The 23218-nt window shown below is 36.4% G+C and overlaps 1 protein-coding gene across 1 annotated transcript in view; it reads left to right on the top strand.

Annotated features, from left to right (window-relative positions):
• The window catches only part of STK3 (serine/threonine kinase 3), a 313046-nt gene that overhangs the window by 627 nt on the left and 289201 nt on the right, over positions 1 to 23218 (top strand). The window lies entirely within an intron of this gene.

The raw sequence follows: 23218 nt of genomic DNA, 5'->3' as shown, positions 1-23218 counted from the left end.
TATTCATAGCTACACAGCCTGTAAAACTTGTGGATATGCCGCACTGACAGGTGTTCCTCAGCCCCCTCAAGTTCAGAAGTATTTATGGATGCAAGACAGGAATCTTAAACTAGAACCCCTCCCCCATATACTTTTGTTTTTGTTTTTTCTTTTAGCATATAAAAATAGTGATGTTTTGGTATTTACTGTTATATTTAATCTTTGATGTATTGGAAGTGTAAGAGTACACAGTAGATAGTTTGAGCTAATATTTGAAGTGATCTTAGAAAGCTAAATCAAGGCTATTCATTTACTTAAGTTTGTAATGTGCTTTCCCCCCAACCCCCAAATGAATCAATCAACTAAGTGATGCTGGATTAAAAAAACATTTAACTTCAGTTTTTCAGTTTTAGTTTATAAAATAAGGGTATTAATCTCTCTCCCAGATAGTGCTGTTGTGAAGATGAGTTTTGTGATTTTTGATACGTAGAGATCTTTAGATGGAAAGTGGTATATTCAAGAACATGAAATAATTAAAAAGGTAGGAACTTTGTGAGCCATTGTGAATCGGGTGACTAGATATGTGAGCCTTGAGGCCTGGAAACCATCTGTTCAGGTGAAAAGGGAGGCGGTGTGTGTGTGTGTGTGTGTGTGTGAGAGAGAGAGAGAGAGAGAGAGAGAGAGAGAGAGAGAGAGAGAGAGAGAGAGAGAGAGAGAGAGGTTTCCAAGAGACCTGCTATCAGACAGCCCTTGATAGATTCTTCTCTGGCATTTTGTAAAGTACCAGAATTCTAGTATTGATTGGGCACTCAGTTTTAATACTAGTGAAAAAAACAGGAAACTTTTTTTTCCTTTTTTGTTTTGGAAGTACTGTAAGGGGAACCTCTAAGCTAACACCCTAAGGCCAACTTGAACAACTCTAAATTGAAGTAGACCTCTATTCTGATTAGCTCTACTCTGTTATCACAGTTTCATTATAGATGTAAGAGAACCTCTGCCTTTGCAAGTACATTAGAGAACCTGGAGGGGTCAGGGCGAAGGGTGGGTGGCATACTTCACCATTTCATGGTAACTTACATTTTTTAAAGTACTGGTTACACATTTAGCAGACTTAGTTTTAGCTCTTTTAAGAGACACATGTTAATCCAGGAAGGCATTTTTGCAGAGCAAAAGATAAATGACAATTCCATATATTTGAATATCTCTTAAATTTTTTTTCATAATATTTTCATTTTCATAATATCATTTAATCCTTATAGCAACCCTGTTGAGTATGTTAGGTTACAGGCGTTTAATCCTATTTTGTAGATGAGGACACTAAGAGAGTTTGCCGCATGGAAGGCTATGAGAGAGAGAACCGATAGTGAGTTTTTGTATTGTCCCTATTAATCATTACCTTCTAATAATGAAATATAGCTACCATTTCTGAGATCATACTGTTTGCCAGGAGCTTTATATATACATTCCTTTATTTTATTGTCTTAAGAAATAGGAATCCTGGTTAGCAGTTTACTATGCTACTTCTAAATTTAATCTCTTCATCAGTAAGAATGTGTTGTGAGGAGTAAATGAGGTCATGTGAGAAGCACTTAGCACAGTGCTCTATCATGTGCTCTATAATGTTGTTAGTTTATGTTTTCCTTATTAAATGAAGCTCAGAGAGGTTAAATAACTTGGTCAGGTGGAGGAGGTGCCAGAATCTCCAGACTGGCTGCAAAGGCTGTGCACCCTCTCATTGTGTACAGTGATGCCTCTTTTTGAAACCCTTGCTTGCTTTCTAAGCATTCCATGATGTGGTGGTCAACTCTTTCTACAATTTTCTGGTCCCCTTTGCTTGTTAACTTAATCCCTGTAAGAATGGTCCTTTGCTTTTCTTTCTTTCTGTGTTGAGTAGCACTTCCTTAAGGCTCAGCCATTTTTACATGGTCACATTTATGTTGCTGATGTTCAAGTCTGTCCGAGTAGCGGCTGCTGCTCAGTTAGTAGTTTTGATTTTTCATGTAGATCCACTCTTTCATTATCCCTTCTAGTTGTCACTAGATCCTATCAAATTATTCATCAAAAAGTATATGGATTCATTTCTCCCCCTTTTGATTTTCAGTACTTCTACCCTCCATATTGCTGGGTTTTATGACCTTCACGCTTGATTTATAGCAGTGCCTTCCATCTGGGCACTGTAGTCCAATTTTCAAAAATTTGAGCAGCAGAAGGGCTCTGTGTGGAGTAGGGCAGGGCACTAGAACCTGGTCCCCAGGGCCTTGCCTCCTTCTATTCGCCTTTTGCTGTCCTACAGAACCTCCTAATGATTCATGTTTGCTTTAGTTCATCCTCCACATGGCTTCTGATTTATTTTTCTAAAGCAGCACTTCATTCATGCTACTCCTTTTTTTTTGTGGGGGGGAGGGTTGGGGCACACTAGTCAGTTTTGTACCCAAGGCTCCCATCACTTAATCTCAAGCCTTAACTTCCAGCCTTGTGTTACTATTCTCCAAGATCAGTTTGTCCTGAAGTTTCCCTTTTGTTCTTTATTTTGGTTGTAGGCTGTGGGTACTCCAAACTTTGCCTTTGTTCATGCTTTTCCTTTAGAAAAGTTTGTGTTGTTTTTTGCTAGTAACCTGTGTTGTTTTATTTTTCTTTCCAGGCCTGCTTCATAAAGTATCTTATTTGAGTACTTTCTAGCCTGAGATATTTCCCTGTATTCCTAATATGATATTCACTTGAGTATATGCCATGGTCATATTGCTCTTTTTTAATTATAAAATTTTAAACATACAAAAGATAATGAATGGGGACTAATTTAATCAATACTTACGCATCACTACCCAGCTTTAGAAATAAAATATTACCAATTCGGTTGAAGCCCCCTAAGTATATCTGTTCTCAGTTGCATTACTTCCCCATCCCCCACAGGGTTGTTTCTGTCTTGAACTGGGTATTTGTCATTTTCATACTTGTGTTACACTTTTAGCATGTTGTTCATATATATCTGATGTAGTGTTAGGCCTGGGTGTTAGGCTCAGCTTTGTGCTAACTTTGAAATTTGCTTCTTTGGCAATCATTCTTCTCCTCTGCGAATTGGGAGATTCCAATATGCAGCCAGATCTGAGAGTCATGACTAGATCTGTAAGGCTCCTCTTTCCCTCACATTATTGATTTGGTCTTCCCAGCAAGTCATGTATTAAACATAAGCAATTGATGTGGTCACCCATGTCACTGACATGAGGTACCAGAATGGCTTTTGGATTTCCTGATTTCCATAACAGGTCTGTCACAGAGGTCTGAGACTTTATTAAAATGACGTCTCTCTGGGAAGGGAAATCCATGAAATGGTTATTAATTATTAACATTTTGTAAGTTGAGTTTATCAAATTCCTTTGTAGGGGAACCTCTAGCTGAGATAAAAATGACCACGGAATAGATAAGTTTGACAGGTAGAAAGGAAATGGCGAAAACATGGGCTCTTAACCAAGTGTAACATTCATAGGAAAGGAAATGGGTCTCTGATAGACAGCTGGGCAACAAGGAGAACTCTGGGTGCATGAGGGTAGGTAGTTATATACAGTACTTGTCAAAGAGAAGATAGAATGTCATTGCTGGAGAGATATACTTTCCTCAATTAGAATATGGGATTAATAGTTATTTAAAATTTAAAATACATTGATTAAGGTATATTTGAAGGAAAAGTTGGTGTGAAACAGTGAAAAACACTGGAAGGATAATGAGAGAGTAAGTTACTGAAGCTTACTCTCAAGACAGGTGAAAGGAGTTCTTTGATTTAAGCTATAGTTGAATTCTGTGGCAAATTTTATTTTTTTATAGTATGAAAAGGTAGTTTGGAGGAAGTAAAATTGAAGATTGAAGTCTAAACATTAGGGTTGCAAAGTGCACTCACATAAATGAAGACTGAAGGCAAGAAAACAATCATTTCTTATGGGAAAATGTTGCTGTGAATGAATGGATGATCAGCCAGAAGATAGATTGTTATGGAATGCAAAAGCAAAGGGAAAGGGATGAAGATGTAGAATGGTAAAGTGGAAAGTATTCATATTTTGCTCAGCACATTGAGCCCACATTAGCCTATAGCATGAATAGCCCTGACTGTAGGCCAGAAATTAGGAGTGGAGATAAATAGACAGCAACAAGCCAGGAAAGTCCATAAGTAGGGTATTAGCAAAACCATGAAGACACTGCAATGAGAGAGGGGTGGACGTCATTTTACGTCTATCGTCTTAATTCATGTGTCCCTGGAATGTTAGAAAGGCGATATTCTTGTGCGCTTATTATCAGACAGATTCTCAAAGTGGGGCTTTGTTTTTGAGAAGTTGAACTCTAAGAACTCTTACAAAATAAAAGCAGTATAGCCTCAGGAGGAGGCCCTGGGGAAACTCCTAACTTTAGAGGCAAGCAACTGCAGGAGGTGTCCTTAGTCCAAGGGGAAAAGAATTGAGCAAACAGGAACATCTTTTTGCATTAATGACTTGGTCCCTACAGAGTATGCTCCTTTGGCATTTCTTGGTTAATTTGGGGTTGCACCAACTTCATTAGAGTTGATTTGGGCCCTGTAGACGGGATTAATCAATTGCCTCTTCCTTCTTAGAGGAAATGTGACAACAAAATCTGGATCAGTTCCTGTGCAAGCTAGTTACACATTAAGACAGTAAAGAAACTCAGTCTTCAGTCAACTCTAGGCAATGATTAATTTATCCACTGGTCTTTAAGGGGCTGAAATATGGCATATATTAGTACTGAAGAATTTGTTAGAAATCTAAGAAAAAGGTAAACATTTATTAAACACATCTAGGTTGAAGCTTGTTTTTCTGATGTAACTTAAATAGTCATTCCAGAAGTGTGTATCAGTAAAGCTTTAATAATAAAAGGTTTAAATTGAGTACTTCTTGTTTGGATTGTAAGGGGGAAAAAGTGCTTAGAATTTAATTTTTCTGATTTCAAAGAAGTGTGTTGAACTAGAGGAACTGTCACTTCAGGCCATTATGCATTAGTGGCTTTCAAAAAATAATTTTTTGTTTTTTAATATTGATGAAGAGATCCAGTGCAGACCCACATATATGTAAAACTAAAATAGAAATTTCATGACACGTACTATGTACGATGTTTTCTGGTAGTTTTCTATTTTCTGTTCTGTTTCATTTCATTGAAAAACTGCTGGTCATGATTCACCAAATTATTTTCATGGCCTATTAATGTTTGAAAAAACATTGTTGTATGTAGTAGAGACAGTCAGGAAATTGATTTTATTTCTAATTCCATCCTGACAGTTAAAAGCTTGATGATGGGGTTGTCAAAGGAATCCAGAGTGGTGTAATTATAACAACCTGTACACGCACTAGAGATATTCTTTAAGATTCTAAAAGGGGAAGAGGTGAAGGGGAGAGAGGAAACTATCATTTTAAAGCTACTATATTTTGAACACTTTATATATATCCCAATTAAAGTATGGAAGAGTGCAAAATGATTACCTATAATGTCTGACAGAGTTCACAAAGGAAAATGTAATACATAAAGGTTGCCATGAGGCAAAAGCTTATTTGCCTTCTGGTGTAGAATAGCCCCATGCCCTGGAAACATCCAACTATAATTATGGTGACCTCAATTTCTGACTCCCTACCAGATCCACCCTCTATAACTACCAAAGGTCTTTAGATTTTTTTTCTAAAGAGAACATTTATATTACCTGATAGAAACTTTCTTTTTTGTTTGTCCCAAGCTTATTTTTTGTTGTGATTTTATTTGAATTGCCTCATATGTTAGGCTTATTCTAATTAAGAAGATTTTTACTCTTAGAACAAAGATTCTATATTTGAAATGTCTTATTACAATTTTTTTTCCTACAGAGTCTCAAATTGAATAAGTGAAAGTAATAAATATATAAACAGACCTGTGAATAATAAAAATAAGTTCATTGTTTGCACGCCATGAATATTAAACTGTAGATTACCTTGAACTTCTTAAAAGTATAGTAAAGAATATATCTTTAGAAATGACTTTGTAGCAAAATGAAAATTACAGGGAATTGTTAATATATCAAACGTTTAGTAAAGAGATGGAATTGAGTAAGGTTTTTCAGACATTTCAGAAATATTGATGTAAATATTGATATCTTGATAAATACATACGCAAACACCCACACTTATAAAATTGGGGAAGTTGTTGAGCATATGTGATTCTAAGGATGAGGTAGTTTCTGTATTCAAAATATAGAATACTATTATCTGTCTGGATCTTTTTTTTCATTTTTAGGATATTTGGTTTCCTAGAGTCCTGTAATTGGAAAGAAATGCAGGTTAAAATTATTTTTGTAGTTTTGGCGAGCTTTCTATATATTTGAGGAAAACAGCTAATTTCCTTGACTTTCTCTCTGGAGCCACTCTTTCTCTCCTGCTCCCGCTGGGTTGCCCCATTCTCCCGTTTCTTTCTAAAAACTGATTCTCTTTACTCTCTGCTCGTTGCTCATAACAGAGATAGACTGTCAGCCTTGAGTTGATTCATTTGCTCATTTGTTCATATATTTAGTAATTAATAATTAGCAGCCTTTAAATGCCAGTGCTGGGAACACTGTTCAATGAAATGGATGGGATCTTTGCCCTGATAGAACATACGCTCTAGTTGGAGCTTGAGCTACGAAGGATAGAAGTAGCAGGTATTGAAAAAGAAAAATGGTGGAACCTGCTTAATAGGGCAGTTGGAGGAAGCTTCTCTGGAAAGGTAATACTTAAGCTGCTATAGGAGGTTGAGAAGTTATCCATGTGAGTAGCCAGAAAGAGTATTCCAGGTAGAGGTAAAAGCTATAAAAAGACCCTGAAGGTAGGAAAGTGTTTGCTGTGTGGGAGGAATTGAAATGAGGCCACTGTAGCTTGGTTGTGGAATTGATGTAGGAACATTTCTTTATGCGTGTGCTGGGATTGTCGTCCTGCGGAACCGAAGAATGGAAGCACGGACCAGAGAGGCAAGGAATTGCAGAAAAGGACAGTTTATTAAAGCAAAGAGATGCAGCTCTCAAACAAGAGGGGGTACCTGACTGGAATGCCCACTAGCTAAGGCAAAAGGCTTATGTTTTTATACTTTTTCTTGTATATCTGAGGAGAAAGGCTGGCGTCTACTGGTGCGGTCTTATCAGGTCTGCTCTGGCTCAGACTGGAGGAGGCTTTTGAAATAACCCAGCTGCCTCAGAGTGTAATTGATGTTTCTGTTCTGGTAGGAGTGAGTTATTTCAGGGCTAAGGCTTTGAAGGTATGACTGTTTTTGTTCATTCTACCAGGGAATTCCTGACTGCCTGATGTCATGCTAACCAACTTGCCTCAGAATGAGAGAAAGTGGTTGGAGATGAGGTCAGAGAGATGGGCGGGGGTTCATTGATGCAGGCCATGGAAAGGAATTTGGATTTAAGTTAGACTATAGAGTGCTGTCATTAAGCAGAATTTTCAACAGTTTATATGTTTAAAAGATCATTCTGGGTGCTTTGGGTCAAATAGATTGTAGAGGGTTAAGAATAAAGGCAGGGAAACAAGTTAGGAGGCTATTGTAATAGTGCATGACTAGAGAAGGTGGAGTCAGTGGAGATGGAGAGAAGTGAACAGATTTAAGTTGTATTTTGGAGTTAGAAATGAAGGACTCTCTGATAGACTAGATAGACTAGATGTGGGGAATGAGGAACAAATAATCAATTGTAACTCCTTGTTTTTGGGTTTGAGCAACTTGGGGGGTAGGGGAAGGCTGGGAGAGGAACAGGTTTGGGTATCTATAGTTTCTTTCTTAGAATTCCAAACTCACAAAATGAATCTGTTTGGCCCAAAATGTGATATTAGGTGGTTCTCTTAGAAGAAGTAGGTAGGGAGGAAATTAAGGGCACTGACTTCTTTTTTATAACCTCTTGTTTTCACTGCATTAGACTAGAGAGTTGGAAACATACCAAGTCTTTGTTAGTGGTTGAAATGTTCAGGTGTCCTGGTAAAAGAAAATTTTTTTATTGCAAAATAAAACATCAGTGAAAAACAAGTGTATGGCTTGATGGAGTACTATAAGGCAGACACCTTTGTAATCACCAATCGGGTTAAGAAATAGAACTTTGCCAGCCTCCCTGAAGTCCCTTTTGAGTGCTCCTTCCCAGTCGTACTGCCTTTCCCCATAAGTAACCGTTCTTCCGACCTTTATAGTAATAACCACAGTGTGCATTACAAGACACTCTAGGTTAGTCTTGCTGATTAAAAAATAGTTTTTATATGAGTTGTCACATTTAATCTTTGGGTTAGTCTTAGATCCCTTTTCTTGTTGAAGAATCCAGGCTATTTGTATTGCTTCCCACAGTTCCGCACAGCCTGGATTTTGCTGATTGCTTACTCAAGGTGCAGTTCACCATGTTCCTTTGTCTCCTATAATTCTCACAAATGGTCGGTGGATCCAGAGAATGGATCAGATTCAAGTTTGATCCCTTCGCTATTGTTATGGACTGTACTGGTCACAGTCACTTCGTGGCTAGTTGTCTCTCTTTTGTGATGTGAGCAGCTATTGATGGTTAGTGCTTATTTCTGTTAATTCATTGAGTGTTGCAGAATGGTGAATTTTAAATACATCATTTTATTTTCATTTATTAGTTGGAATGTTTTTATAAAGAGTTACTTCCCTCATCTTCTGTTTGGTTACCCAGTGATATAGTTTATAAAGGAAAGAAAGGATAAATGCTTGGTTCTTCCTCTTTATTTACCCATTTTCAAGGTAATGAATCAGTGCCCTGTTTTCCTCCAAAGGGGACCAATTCTTTTTTTTAATACTATTATGAGCTGATGGATTTAAACATATTTGATGGATTGTAATTCATTGGAGATACTGTCTCTGAATCTCAAAATGTCCCATCTTCTTGGTCAGTGGAAGTGTGTCTCTTCAGGAGACAACAAACATGACTTTAGTGGTCTTTGATCGCTTCCTTGCTGTCTGCTGTGAAAAGATAGTCAGGGCTCATCTTGTCCATTTCCTGTCCTAGGTTCAGAATCAGCCATTTCTCCAAGAAGTCCTACTTTCTTTTAGTGAGAAATGGTATTTCAAGACCCTAACCTGGGCATTAATATGGTGTTATTTTTAAATAGCATTATATGCATAGGTAGGAGAACTGACTCATTTTTTCCAAACTATGGGATAGTCTATTGAAAAATGTGATGGCACTGGTAGTTTTGAGTTTTCTTTTATTTTTCTTAAAGATTTTATTGGGGAAGGGGAACAGTGTGTATTTCCAGGACTTTATTGGGGGAACAGTGTGTTTTTCCCAGGACCTGTCAGTTCCAAGTCAAGTTGTTGTCCTTCAATCTTAGTTGTGGAGGGTGCAGCTCAGCTCTAAGTCCAGTCGCTGTTTTCAATCTAGTTGCGGCGGGCACAGCCCACCATCCCACGAGGGAGTCGAACCTGCAACCTTGCTGTCAAGAGCACACGCTCTAATCAACTGAGCATTCCGGCCGCCCCTGGGCAGCTCAGCTCAAGTAGTCTTCAATCTACTAGTTGCGGAGGGTGCAGCTCACTGGCCCATGTGGGAATCGAACCCGCAACCCTGTTGCTTAGAGCTCACGCTCTAACCAATTGAGCCATCCAGCTGCCCCCCCCCCCTTTTTTTAAAGTTTATTGGGATGACAATTGTTAGTAAAGTTACATAGATTTCAGGTGTACAATTCTGTAATACATCATTTATGTATATCACATTGTGTGTTCACCACCCAAAGTTAGTTCTCCTTTCATCACTATATGTTCGATTCCCTTTACCCTCATCAACCACCTACCTCCCCCCTTACCCTTTGGTAACCACTAAACTGTTGTCTGTGTCTATGAGTTTTTGTTTCCTCATTTGTTTGTCTTGTTCTTTTGTTGTTTTCAGTTGTATATACCACATAGCAGTGAAATCATATGGTTCTCGACTTTTTCTAATTTATTTCGTTCAGCATAAGAATCTCAAGATTCATCCATGTTGTTGCAAATGGTACTATTTCATCTTTTCTTATGGCACAATAGTATTCCATTGAGTTTCTTTCCTTGGATAATATTTCCCCATAAGTTTATAAGGTTGGGCCAGAAATGGGCATCTATGGACAAATTCTGTGGTAGAGACTATGTAGAGTGGACTTTTATCTTCATGTTCTCCCTATCTTACTTACTCTAGTTACCCTTACTGTTATCCTAATATCCAGCCTTACTTTTTTCTCACCGCTAAGTGTTTCAGGTGACCTAGTTTCTTCTTTTCTTAAATGAAAAAGATATAGAAAATAAAAGAATCCAAGACAAACGACACCATTAGTTATAAGATCAGATTACAGGCCTTATTTTTTAAGGTAGAACTTTAGCCTCCCTTGTCTTGCATACATAAAAATATGTCTGCGTACAAACAAAATTCAAGGGCATCTTGAGGTTGCTGTATAAATTTAACTGACTGTAGTATGATGAATTGCAAAATGAAGCACATCCAGATATTAAATGCCATATGTTACATCTTTTTGTTTTGATATTAGCCCCTCTTGTTAAATTTTATTGTGCTTTTGAATAAGTAAAATGAGGTATTTGTCTCAGTGACATAGTTGACAGTTTACATTTGTCAGTGTGTCACATAACTTTAGAAAGAATTAGTTTTGGTGTAATTACTTAATGTATTAAAAGACATTAGGTTGTACCTATAAGTTGATATGTGAATTAGTCATTTTGCAATCAAATAGCAGTCAGTAACCATTTTCTAATAATCATTTATTCAAACATTTTTAATAATCATTTAAATTTGGATCATAGAAGGAGGTTGGAGAGAAATGATTGCTCTGAATAAAATTTGTAGTTCATGTAATTCCTAAGAATTAAAAGAAACAAGTGTCAAATTAAGCAATAGAATTCCATAAAATTTCAGTGGAAATTAAAAATACATATACTAATTAACTCTTAGAAGAAAGTATTTTGATGATTTTCTTTTCCTTGCTTATTCTCATTGTATACTTCCAAGTTTTTTTTATTTTTTTTATAACAGAAAATAATTCATGTACCAGGGTAATGATAAGAAAATGGGATTCCTGTCTCCCCCACCCCCATATACAGGCTTCAGCATTTGACTAGTTAGCTTTAATTAATATTCATAAAAAATTCATGTGATGTAAAAGAGCCGGCCAAATTAGTGATATGGTGAAAACTTTAAAAGATAATTTTGCGAAGTATGGTATAGCCTGTAATGGAATTTCTAAATAAATTATGTAAACCACTTTAAAAAACACTTTCAAAACAACCAGTTTTGTTGGAAATCATTCCAAAATGAAGACATTTGATCCAGTCTTCTGAGACTCATCATTTGCTTTCTTGATTACTTAATGTTATTTTTTATAAATTTTAGTTCATATAAACAGACACAGAAACAGTTCATGGAACTGTTCATAGTTTTTGTTCATAGAAACAGTCAGGTGTGCTCTTTTGGTGTGTTTGAAGCTTTGTTGCTACTTGTAGGTGCTTTTTTTTCTAAACCTAGTCTTGTCTTTTACTGTTACCTGTTATTTCTCATTGCTATATCCTTGTCTAAACTGCTCCTTATCTTGGAAATGATTATCTGACCTCACAGTACCTTTTTCTTTCCCAAAGTACATGCCCTTTGTGTTAGTTTTTGCTAACCCAGAGGTGTTTTTCTCTTCTGGGCTTATAGTACATCTTGGAATCATTTTTTGGCTAAGAAGAACATTATTGTGCAGTGAAGGAAACTCCAAACTTTCCCAAGTTTCTAAAATTTAATATGAAAATGACCAAATTTTTTGCATCAAAAAAAACAGAATTTTACTTTTAAAAGCCCATAAAATTCCTAAATTAAAAACATTTCTGTCATTTTGGAGATTAGATTTTGAGGACTCCTGGTATTACCAAAGTGAATTAGAATTTTCTAGGGTATTTATACTTGTACAAATACAGTAACATTACATTTAGAGTAATTTATAGTAATTTATTTTTCATTTCTATGGGTAAAGTATTGAGGCTATTTTTCTTACAATGATCAATCTTTATATATTTATAGTAGTTTATTTTTAATTTCTTATAATGAGTGATTTTTCCCCCCTTTTAGATACTGCAGGGATTTTAACATTTTATTTTCATTTCTGAAAAACCAAAACCAAGCAGGTAAAATGAATCCCAATTTAAAAAAGTAAGAATCACTTTCATAAAGCACCAAAATCATGAACTATTTCGCAGTCTCTTCCCTTTAATTTGTTTGCAAAGAACCACAGAGAAATATTGAGAAATGACTTCATATGTGCTGTTGCTGAGAAATCAAGTGCGCTGGAAAATCAAGCAAAATAGCGTCCATCTGTGCAAACAGCTGCAAACAGCCAGTCTCCACAGCACCCCCCATCTCTGTTCCTGAAAGCCATGCAGAAGAAGAGTACAGACCTCATTGAATACTACAAATGTTGCTATTGTCAGACTGTAAGCCTTCCTTGAACATACCGAACGTACAATTTTCTTAATGTAGTTACACCTTTAGTTAATGTATTAATATTTGGGATTAATGCAGTTCTAGTATTCTTCTAGGGATGGGAGTAAGGGGTTGTGAGTAGGTAGAGACTAAATCCTTATATTTTATCTTCAAAATTTGAGGTGTAGGGAAATAAATGAAGAAGAAAATATGTAAGTAAATCCAGTTTTTAAGTTTAGGTAGTCTCTTTGGCACAAATCATGTATGGCAGGTACATGGGTAGACCTTGGCAAGTTTCGTATAGAAGTATCCTCTTTTATTTTTAATCAGTTAAAGATTCTGTTCCCCTTTTTAGTTCTCAAATCTATGGTTGTTGAATCTGTATGAACTGGATTAAAAGTTATGAAACTTACAGGCCTGCATATTATAAAATTATTACAAATTTTTATTTTAGTAGGACATGAATATATTGCAGCATTTTCAAATGCGCTGTTTTATGTGTCTACATTTTCTGGATTTGTGTTTTTTGAAAAATTAGTTATTAAGAAAGTTAATGCAGTAACATGTCTTTAAGGGTAGGGAATACGTTGCAGCGTTTAACTTTGTATAGATTTTATAAAAAATTAAAAGGAATATCACTTTCCAGTTGAGGGTAAATGAAAAAATTCTTAGAAATTAAAAATGAAAGACTGCAAGGATGAAGGAAGGAGAAAAATTGCAGCTTCTTTTTCTTTAAATCTCTTTGCCAGGAAACTATAATTTTAGAGTACTTTTGGGCAAAGAGCCCAATCTGAAAGGAAATGGTATGATAGAGTTGAAAAACAAGACTTTAATTTAGTTTTAAAGTCTTCTAACCATTGTATAGTATTTTCTTAGGCGGATTTCAGCTCATTCTAGTGCCAATAATTAATTAACCCCCATGAATTTTAATAACAGTTTTATAAAAGTAAATAAACTTTGAGATCATCGAATTACATCTATTTTATTATTAAAACAGTGATACTAGTGAGCCAGAGCTTTTCAGATCTTGGTTCTAACCTTAGCTCTGCCATTTACTGCAATGCAATGGTGGGCAAGTTACATAACTTTTCTAGGCCTCAGTATGTTCACTTGTAAAATGGAGGTGGTGATAATACCCTCTCTTTGGATTTTGTGAAGATTAAATGGAATAGTAATTGCAAAGCATTTGTCTCTGAAGACAGTTTCCAAAGTATTTCAAAATGTGTTTGGCATTGTCAACATCTTTTGAAGAAACATGTAACTTTCCAAGGGGATAAAAGGACAACTTTCACTTGGATACATGTGTTCTAGTTGAGTTAAAAAAAAAGAAAAAAAAGAATATCTGTGTTATTACTTTAGAACTAAACATCTACTAAATATTTACGAAATACTTGTCCTTTAAAGGGCAAAAGGGAGCAGAGAAAAAGATCCTTGAATTTTATTAGTTTGAGATAAAATGTACTTTCTGTTGTTGAAATAGAAAAGATGTTTGATTTTGTGGATTCAGGATCAGACTCATTATTGTGTAATTTAGAAAATGTTCATTATTGAAGGCTAACTTTGAGACTTTTTGACATTGTTAAATAATGGAATGTTTAAAAACTAAAGGATGAAAACTTTTCATGTGTTTTAAAGATATTTGACGTTCTAACAGTATTCAAAATGAAACTGCTGGGGTCGAAGACTAGAACTTAATTTTAAATGAGATATCACATATAAGATGAAGCATGGTACTTAAATAGCACATAGCGATAATAGTAGCATGACTTTTAATAACAGTTATGACTTATTAAATAGCAACTATTAATAGTAATAAAGCTACCAATAGTGTGATCATTAAAATATAAGGAAATTTGCTAGAAGAGAAAAGACATTGAAAATTACAGAGCTAAGATCTAGTATAAGGTCCTTTACGAAGAAAGAATCTCTGTTCTCACAGATAGAATTTCTTCTCTTCTGATGGATTGGCACTCTGTCTACATCTTCTTCTCCATTAGTTTCCTAAGAGATCTAGAGGGCATATGCTAATAATTTTTCACTAGGGAGCTTCACTAGGGAGCAATGTAGAAAGCCTTCCTTTGTGTCTCTCTTTAAAAGTCTTTGGCCAAAACAAACAACCCAAATAAAAAATGGGCAAAGGACTTGAATAAACATTTCTACAAAGAAGATATACAAATGGACAATAAGCACATGGAAAGATGTTCAACATCACTAGTCATTAGGGAAATACAAATCTAAACCACACACACTCTTTAGGATGGCTATTATCAAAACAAAACAAAACAAAACAAAAACAAAATAACAAGTGTTGTCTAGGATGTGTAACAATTGGAACCTGCATACGTTGTTGGTGAGAATGTAAAATAGTGCAGTCATTAAGGAAAACAGTGTGGTGGATCCTTAAAAAATTAAACATACAATTTATATAAGGATACAGCTGTTCCACTTCTAGGTATATACAGAAAAGAATTGAAAGCAGGGACTTGAAGAGATTTGTACACCAGAGTTTATTATCAGCATTATTTACAATAGCTAAAAAGTGGAAGCAACCCAAGTGTTCACTGATGGATGAATGGATAAGCAAAATGTGGTATACGTACTGATATATTATTATTCAGCCTTGAAAAGGAATAAAATTGTGATATATGCTGTAACATTGATGAATCTTGAAAACATGCTAATTGAAAGAAGCCAGACATAAAAGGACCCATGTTGTATGATTTCACTTATATGAGGTACATACAGTGGTCAAATTCATAGAAACAGAAAATAGAATTGTGGTTACCAGGGACTGGGGGAGGGGGAAGTGGGAAGTTGTTTAATGGGTAAAGAGTTTTAGTTTGGGATGATGAAAAATTCTGGAGATGGATAGTGGTGATGGTTGCACAACAGTGTGAATATACTTAATGCCACCTAATTGTCCACTTTAAAATAGTTAAAATAGTAAATTTTATGTTATGTATATTTTGCCACAATAAAAAACACAAAAAACTTCAGCCAATTTTAAGCAGCTTGCTGTGCTGTCTTTCTCTTGACCTTTACCTCAATCTTTTCAAAGTTAAAGTGACATCCTTAGAAGAAGTTGCAACCTGTCCACAAACTTGCAAATTGCTGTTTCAAAGCTGGAATCAAAGTAAAAAGAAAGGAAGAGGACTGAATATAGTTCTTTCAATCTTCTTCCCTAGGTCTTTCATGACTGGGCTGTTTCTTGTCTGTGGCTAGTGTGCATTTTGGTGTTAGACTTTTCAGAAAGGGCTGTAACTCCTGACTAGCTTCAGAGATCCAGTCCCCTAAATTTTCACTTTCTTTTCCTGTCCTACCCTTATATTTTGATATAATTTTACACAGTTTATTTCATCTACTTTGTAGAGAAGGTTGAAATTCTATGACTGGTAGGAAGAACTACCTTATGTACTTTCATCTTAATTTCATTTGATTATTGTTCATTCCTACATAATTTTTGCTTTAATCACAGAAGATTTTCTCTCTCTCCCAACTTTCTTTTGACCTTTGAAGGTGTACCTTCTCGTACTTTTCATGACTTTACTTCTATAATCACATTTTTGTTCCCCAATTCTAAAATCTTTAAAAATCTCTATTTTTAAGGCTTCATGTGTCTCAGCCTTCCAACTCAGACCTTATCTATAAAATGAAACTGTTTTTAGATGGCAGGTTATCAGTCATTGCTTGGAAAGATCAGAAACCTTTTTTCTCCTCTCATATCTCTGTTTCTTGAAGCTTTCTTTTTCTCTGGCTTTCTGATTTTTCTGTTGCTTCTGTTTCTCTGACTACTTTATATGCTCTTCTTTGCAATTCATAATTGGCAGTGATCTTGCATTTTCTTTTTCCTCTTTTATTAATTTAAAGTTATTAAAGTTATTTCCTTGGTGAGTTTATCTGCCTTCATGGCTTCAACTTTGATTGAAATGACCCACGAATACTCACTTTTGAGACTTGGAATCTTTGTGCTCAGTCTTATTCAGTATTTCCAATCCACTAAGTAACGTTCGTCTACTTTGCTGTTTCCTCAAAGGCAGTATGTCCAAAATGAAATCCTTACCTTCCATCTAACCTCTACTACATAATTAATGATGTCACTGTTTTTTCTGTTTGCATTTGTTGTGTGTCTTCCCTCTGCTTGGTTTCCTATATTAGTTACCCTGTTACTTATGTCCTTTAAGACCACAAGGAAGAAAGGTACACAGATTATCTTCAGTAATAGAATTGTATTGTGAGGATACTCAAGAAATGTGCGTGTAGTGTGGGAAGGTGCCTCAGCTTCTCGTGTCTCAGCTTTGGTGTCTCTAATTCTGGTTGTGGTATAGGCTCCATTAATAAGGGGAATCGCAGCTTAGAGTCACTTGAAATAATGACTTGAGCTCCAGTGACCTTTGTCATCTTGTTAGCATTTATACTTTTTTGAAATTTAAGGTTACTTGGATCATTTTACAACCATGAAATTTGGACCCTCTCATTGGTTATTTCAGCCCTTGTGTGGATGCTGTCATCTCTGGATCTGCCTCCAGCCATGTGTACTTTATATGGTTGGGATGGTAAAGCTGATTTAATTGGAAGCATCATGTAATGAGCCACAACAGCTTATATAGGAAGATGGATGGGTTTTTCCAAATGAAAGGCATTTTGAAGGTCCGTTAGCTCTCCATTAGTTAGCAATTTTGTTTTTATGCATGTGTTTATTTATTTATTGAAAAAAAATTTATTAGTCAGTAGTATGTTAGGTACTTACTGGAGATAGGCTGGGTAAGACATGATTCATATTTTCATGGAATTCCCATTTTAGTTCTGGTGGTAAGCTCATACAATAAATAAAGAATGAAAGGAATAATGACTCACTGTGCAAAGTGCTAAGGACCACAGCTGATGACAGTGGGATTAGTTTTCTGCATTTGGGTGAGTGGTAGGTAGGGATGGTGTTAGAAGAGAGCAAACTTCCCTTCTAATACCATCATTGCAAACTTCCCAGAGAAGATCGTATGTGTTTTTTTTTGTTTTGTTTTTTATTGGTTTCAGGTGTACAAAGCAACATAATAGTTAGACATTTACACCCCTCATAAAGTGATAACCCCCCTTTCTCCAGCTACTACTACTATGACATGTAACTGTTATAACACCATTGACTATCTTCCTTATGCTATACTCCACCTCCCGTGAGTGTGTGTTTGTGTGTGTGTGTGTGTGTGTGTGTGTAGGTAATTATAGTTGACTTACATTATTATTCCATATCAGCTTCAGGTGTACAGCACAGTGGTCGTACATCTGCACAGTCTATGAAGTGATCCCCCTGATAAGTCCAGTGCCCATCTGGCACCCAACACAATCTTTACAGCATTGTTGATTATATTCCCGATACTGTATTTCATATCCCTATGACTATATTGTGTCTACTAATTTGCACTTTCTAATCCCTTCACCTTCTCTCCCATCCCCTCCCCCTCCCACCTAGCAATGACAGGCTTTTATTCCCCCTATATCTCTGAGTCTATTTCTCTAGAGAAGATTTTTGATTGTATCTTTAAGCCAGTGGTTAACTGACAGGCGAGAAAAGGGGGGAAGATCATGTAAGAAAGGATGGACATAAAGAGATATGATATCTTACATCATGTACAAATAACTATACAATATCTTCTTTTTTATAGTACAGTGATTATGTGATTTTTGCAAATGTGTTATGTGAAGATTAACGACCTTTTAGGAATAGTCAGTCCGCTGTAGCTAGAGTATAGGCAGGGGGAATGAGGTGACCGAGCGGAACTAAAGTTCCACAGTTAGGATTTTCATCTTGTATGTAGTGAGAAATGATTCTTCTCTCAACATTTCTCTGGAATTTGTTCTTTTCTGTCATTTCCACTATTATCACCGTATTTCTGGGTTGCAAAAAACAAAACCACTCTAGATTTGCAGCAGTTTTTTTCCTCTCTTCTCCATTATGGAATTATAGGACATTTAGAGAATTGGGAAGAAATCTTTGGAGGAAGAGTGTGTTGGTTTATTTTATACAGTTAGCAGTGTTCCACCAATACCATAACCACCAAAATGTAGTTCAGAATTTCATCCCTTTGACTCCCCCCATACCACATTTTCCTAAAACATAATGTAAATTGCTATTTACCTGGACCACCTATCATCTCATATAAAATGGTGCAATGATTTGGAATTTAAGAAGCACAAAACAAGCTAAAAGTTCATCTGTTTAATCTCTTGAGTACACTGGGATAAATAAAGAAACTGCTAAGTCCTGTTCTAGGAGCTCATAGTTTCGTGGCTGTAATAGTATATTTCAGAGTGGAGATAACTAATTGATACGAAAATGAGAACCTCCTGGGAACACTTACAAAAGAATACCTGCCTTAAAAGAAGTGACTGATGTGTGATACTCGATGTAGGAATTGTTGGGCGTTACTGAGTGTGCTCTGATACTTGCTAGCTCCCCAGGAATGGCAGCCTCCATACCATATCTTGAACAGACCTTGGTTTGATTCTGTTTTGCCATTTATTACCCAGGTGGCTAGAAAGTCATTAAAGCCTTAGTTTCCTAAAGTTACTAAAATCTAAAAACAGGATTTTAGTAACTACCAAAAAGGTTGTTATAGAGATTTTATGAGAAAATGCTTAAGTGCTCAGCACAAGGCCATAAAAAGCTGTAATAAATGTTAACTATCTTTATTATTTTTTTTATTTAGCTCTTATGTATCTGTCTTTCCTACTAGATTAGGAAATCTTGGTTGTCTAGGGCCATATCTTAATTTTCTTTGGCTTACCCCAGCAGGTACCTCATCTACAATTTCAGTAAGTGTATGTTGAATGAATTTTTAAATCTGGTTTTGTAATTTTTTTGTACCTATGTTGAAGATACACTTTAGAAATATTAGCTTTCCTACAGATTGTGTTTCCTAAACAGGTGTAGAATTCACTCACAAGAATAAGACTGATTAACAAATAATCATTTTTACTATTTCTGATTGCCTTGGTCAATTTGTTAATTTAACTTATAGAAGAAGCCTTTCTTTTCAGTGTATAAAATGATTTTATGGAATGCATTTCATGAAATAATTATTGAGTCATGCAGAAAAATCTTAATATTGTTATGTGAAATATAATTTTAAAAGTTTTCCTTAATCACAGAAAAAAAATGAATATTTTTAGAAACCTTATGAAATACAAGCATAGAGGAGAGCCACCCCAAAACCAAACTTCACACACATATGCATATACACCCATATTTAAAAAATGAAACCGGTTTAATTCTGGGCACATTATTTTTTAACCTGCCCTTTTTCTTTTAACCGTATATTGTTAACTTGTTTTATATCAGTGAGTTTTCTACAACATGATCTTTAGTGGCTACTTGACCTCACTGAATGGATATTCCATAATTAATTAATAATCTGTTCAGTCATTTGATTTACATTAAATTTTGTTATAAACAATTTACAGTGAATATGTGCTTTTTTAGGTTTCCAGTTATTTCTAGGAACAATTGAGGTTGATTTAATTCCTACCACTTAGTCTTTAAAAAACCTTTTTATTGTGGTAAACTTCAAACATAGTTTTGTAAATAAGAGAGAATAAACCTCTACCTATCAATCACCCAATTTCAACAATTATTAACTTTTGGCCAATCTTGCATAATTTATATTCCCATACACACACCCCACCTGTTACTATTTTGAAGTAATCTCAGATATATTATGGCATTCTTAACTATTTCAGTATGCAGCTCTAAAAGATAAGAATGTTAAACAATGCATCACCATAACACCATTATCTGAGGTATTAAATGTAACTTTTTTTTTAAATTTGTTTATTGGGGAATATTGGGAAACAGTGTGTTTTTCCAGGACCCATCAGTCCTGGAAAAGACCCATCGTGCTAGCACCTTCATTCTAGTTGTGGAGGGCACAGCTCAGCTCCAAGTCCAGTTACTGTCTTCAGTCTTTACTTGCAGGGGGCATAGCCCACCATCCCATGCGGGAATTGAACCGGCAATTGTTGAGAGCTTGCGCTCTAAGCAACTGAGCCATCCAGCCGCCCCAAATGTAACTTACTCTTGAAAGATAAAATATTAAGGGGAATTTGGAGAAAACTGAGACTTGTCTGTATAGACGGGTTCCCTCCGCACACACTCCCTGTTGAAGACTTAGAAAACTGTGTATTGAGATCTTAAAAAGAATATTAACAGAAATTCTTAAATTGAACAGGAACCACAAAAGTGAGATAAACAAGCTTGTGGATGGGGGTAAGGTTGAAGTGGGCATTTAAATGTTGAAACATTCGAGAATTTGGATATAGCTAAAAAAAGAATTCTAATGTTTAAAAACAATGTGGGAGAAGTCAGCTTTTTTTCACTGGGATTTAGCAATGACAGTATGATAGATTATGTTCTTCCCTACTTTATGAGCTAGAAAGTCAAATGACAGGGAAACCAGATGATATTAGTCATTTATTTTAAAAAGACAATTCTAGGGTATGTCTGCTTAAGTATGTAATAAACCCTGTCTGTCAAGTTCCATGAGAGAGATATCTTGTGGGTGACTTGTTCTCCACAAAACTCCCTAGTACCTGAGGGAGTGTATGTTCTAGAGGCACTGAGTCAAGAATAATGTTTTGGGGGGTACCTGTCATTAAAAACATAGACTGTGTGTGGGGACAGAGTCCCACAGAGCAGTTTCCAGGCTCTCGGCCTCACGTGGAAAGGTGCTGGCTTGGGTAGTAGATGGCCGTCAGCTGTGGCTAGTTGACCATCAGCTGTTACCAGTTAGCCAATTAGCCCGTGATACAACTGCCGTGGCTGCGATGGTTGGGGAGTCAGAGAGTCGAGTCGAGAGTGAGTAGGTCGGTTGGCAGGCAGAAAAGCAGACAGCAGTTCGCATGTCGTGTGACTCCAGCCTCCAGTGAGACTATAGTGATATGACTCCCCTACAAAGGCTCCGGGGGTGTTCCTTTTTGGCCTCACTGTGTCCTGCGTTCTTATGTGGGGAATGGGAGCTGAGACCCCGTAGGCTCCCCTGCACGACAGATGGCGCAGCGAGCAGGGTCTCCCGCACGACACTGTGTTTCCCCGAAAATAATACCTAGCCGGACAATCAGCTCTAATGCATCTTTTGGAGCAAAAATAGTATAAGACCGGGTATTATATTATACCCAGTCTTAAAGTAAGACCGGGTCTTATATTAATTTTTGCTCCAAAAAACGCATTAGAGCTGATGGTCCGGCTAGGTCTTATTTTTGGGAAACACGGTAGTTATGATGAAATTCTGAGGTGTTTAAAACCACAATATGTTAAGTACAGATGAAATTATACTCATTATCCTTGTAATGCAAGGACTCAGCTCCCGCTGGCCACACAAGAACACAGGATATGGTGAGGCCAAAAAAGAACAACAATGGAGCCATAGATAGGGGAGTCATACCACATAATTCCTCAGGAGTTATAAAAGTTTTCTTCAGAGCAGGCTCATAATCTGGCTCACTTTAAGCAAACAAGTCATGGGTCTCCCAAATGAATCCAGTAAACAATATTCTCAATGGCGGCTGGTCAAGACACAAAAGCAAACATCCGCCAGTACCCCAACGAGGGGTCTTCCTGCACCCCAGTCTCGCTGGCGGCCCGGCGAAACACAGGAAGTAGGATCTGCAATCCACAAACCACTTGCTAACCGCACTTGCCAACTGCAACCCGCGCTTGCTAGTGCAGCCATGGCAGCTGTATCAGTGGCCAATGGCTAACTGGTTACAGCTGACGGCCATCTACTACCTGAGCCAGCACCGTTCCACGTGAGGTTTAGAGCCTGGAAACTGCTCTCTGGGACTCCTTCCCCACCCTCCTGTATTTGCCAACGCAGAAGAAAGTAGAATGTGTGTATGTATGTGTGTGTATTTTAAATTGGCTCTTAATTATGATTTTTTTTAAGCTCTAAGGGTTTTAAAAGCATACAATATAAAAATTACTAAAATTAAATCATAACTGAAATGATCAGTTTTCATTTAAAACACCAGAAAGGGAAAGAGGAAATAAAGACAAAGTGGCATAAAACACAAATCATTTACCAAAATAAATCATGTGTTTTCACTTGACAAACTCCCAAGAGACCATCTTTTTGCCTAAGTTAAATTAGTTACATTTCAGTTGTTCCACATGTTGAGAAAACGAGATGTGTGGACTAATAGAAAATTCTTATTGTTTACTGGATTCGTTTGGGAGACCTATGATTTGTTTGCTTAAAGTGAGCCAGATTATGAGCCTGCTCTGAAGAAAACTGTTATAAGTCTTGAGGAATTATGTAGTGGTTTGATTAACTTTTGTCGTAGTATTAAAAGAGATCTGCTAATAGAATGCTGTCTCTGTCACTGTTTCATGTGCATAGCCATCTTGAGCTACTTGTTCTTGCTTAGTCATGAAAGATTAGGAAGCACCTTTTCTTTCTGAGGTGTCACTATGAATAGTTTTGAAAATTCAAGAGACTGGCTTCTTTCTGGTAGGGAAGAGAACCTTTCACGGTACCTTGCTACTTAGCTCTTTCCCCCTGCTTATTAGCCCCTTCCTGTTTTTCTTATCTGGTCCATGTCGGCAGGCATTCTGTTGCCAATATCTTTAACCTTGTCTTTAACCTTTAACCAATATCTTTAACAATATCTTTAACCTTGTTCAATGAGAACAACCTTGTCTCATTGTTCTTCTGTGGCATCTGCCTGACAAGATGCCAAATTCCACTGCTTACCTTTTCCTTGTCTGTGTTAAGACTCTGAGCGGTGCTTAAGAAAATATGAAACTTCTAAGATAGTCATTTTAAATTT

This window comes from Rhinolophus ferrumequinum, chromosome 14 (assembly GCF_004115265.2).
Source record: "Rhinolophus ferrumequinum isolate MPI-CBG mRhiFer1 chromosome 14, mRhiFer1_v1.p, whole genome shotgun sequence".
NCBI lineage: Eukaryota > Metazoa > Chordata > Mammalia > Chiroptera > Rhinolophidae > Rhinolophus > Rhinolophus ferrumequinum.
This window is presented reverse-complemented; position numbering and strand designations above follow the sequence as displayed.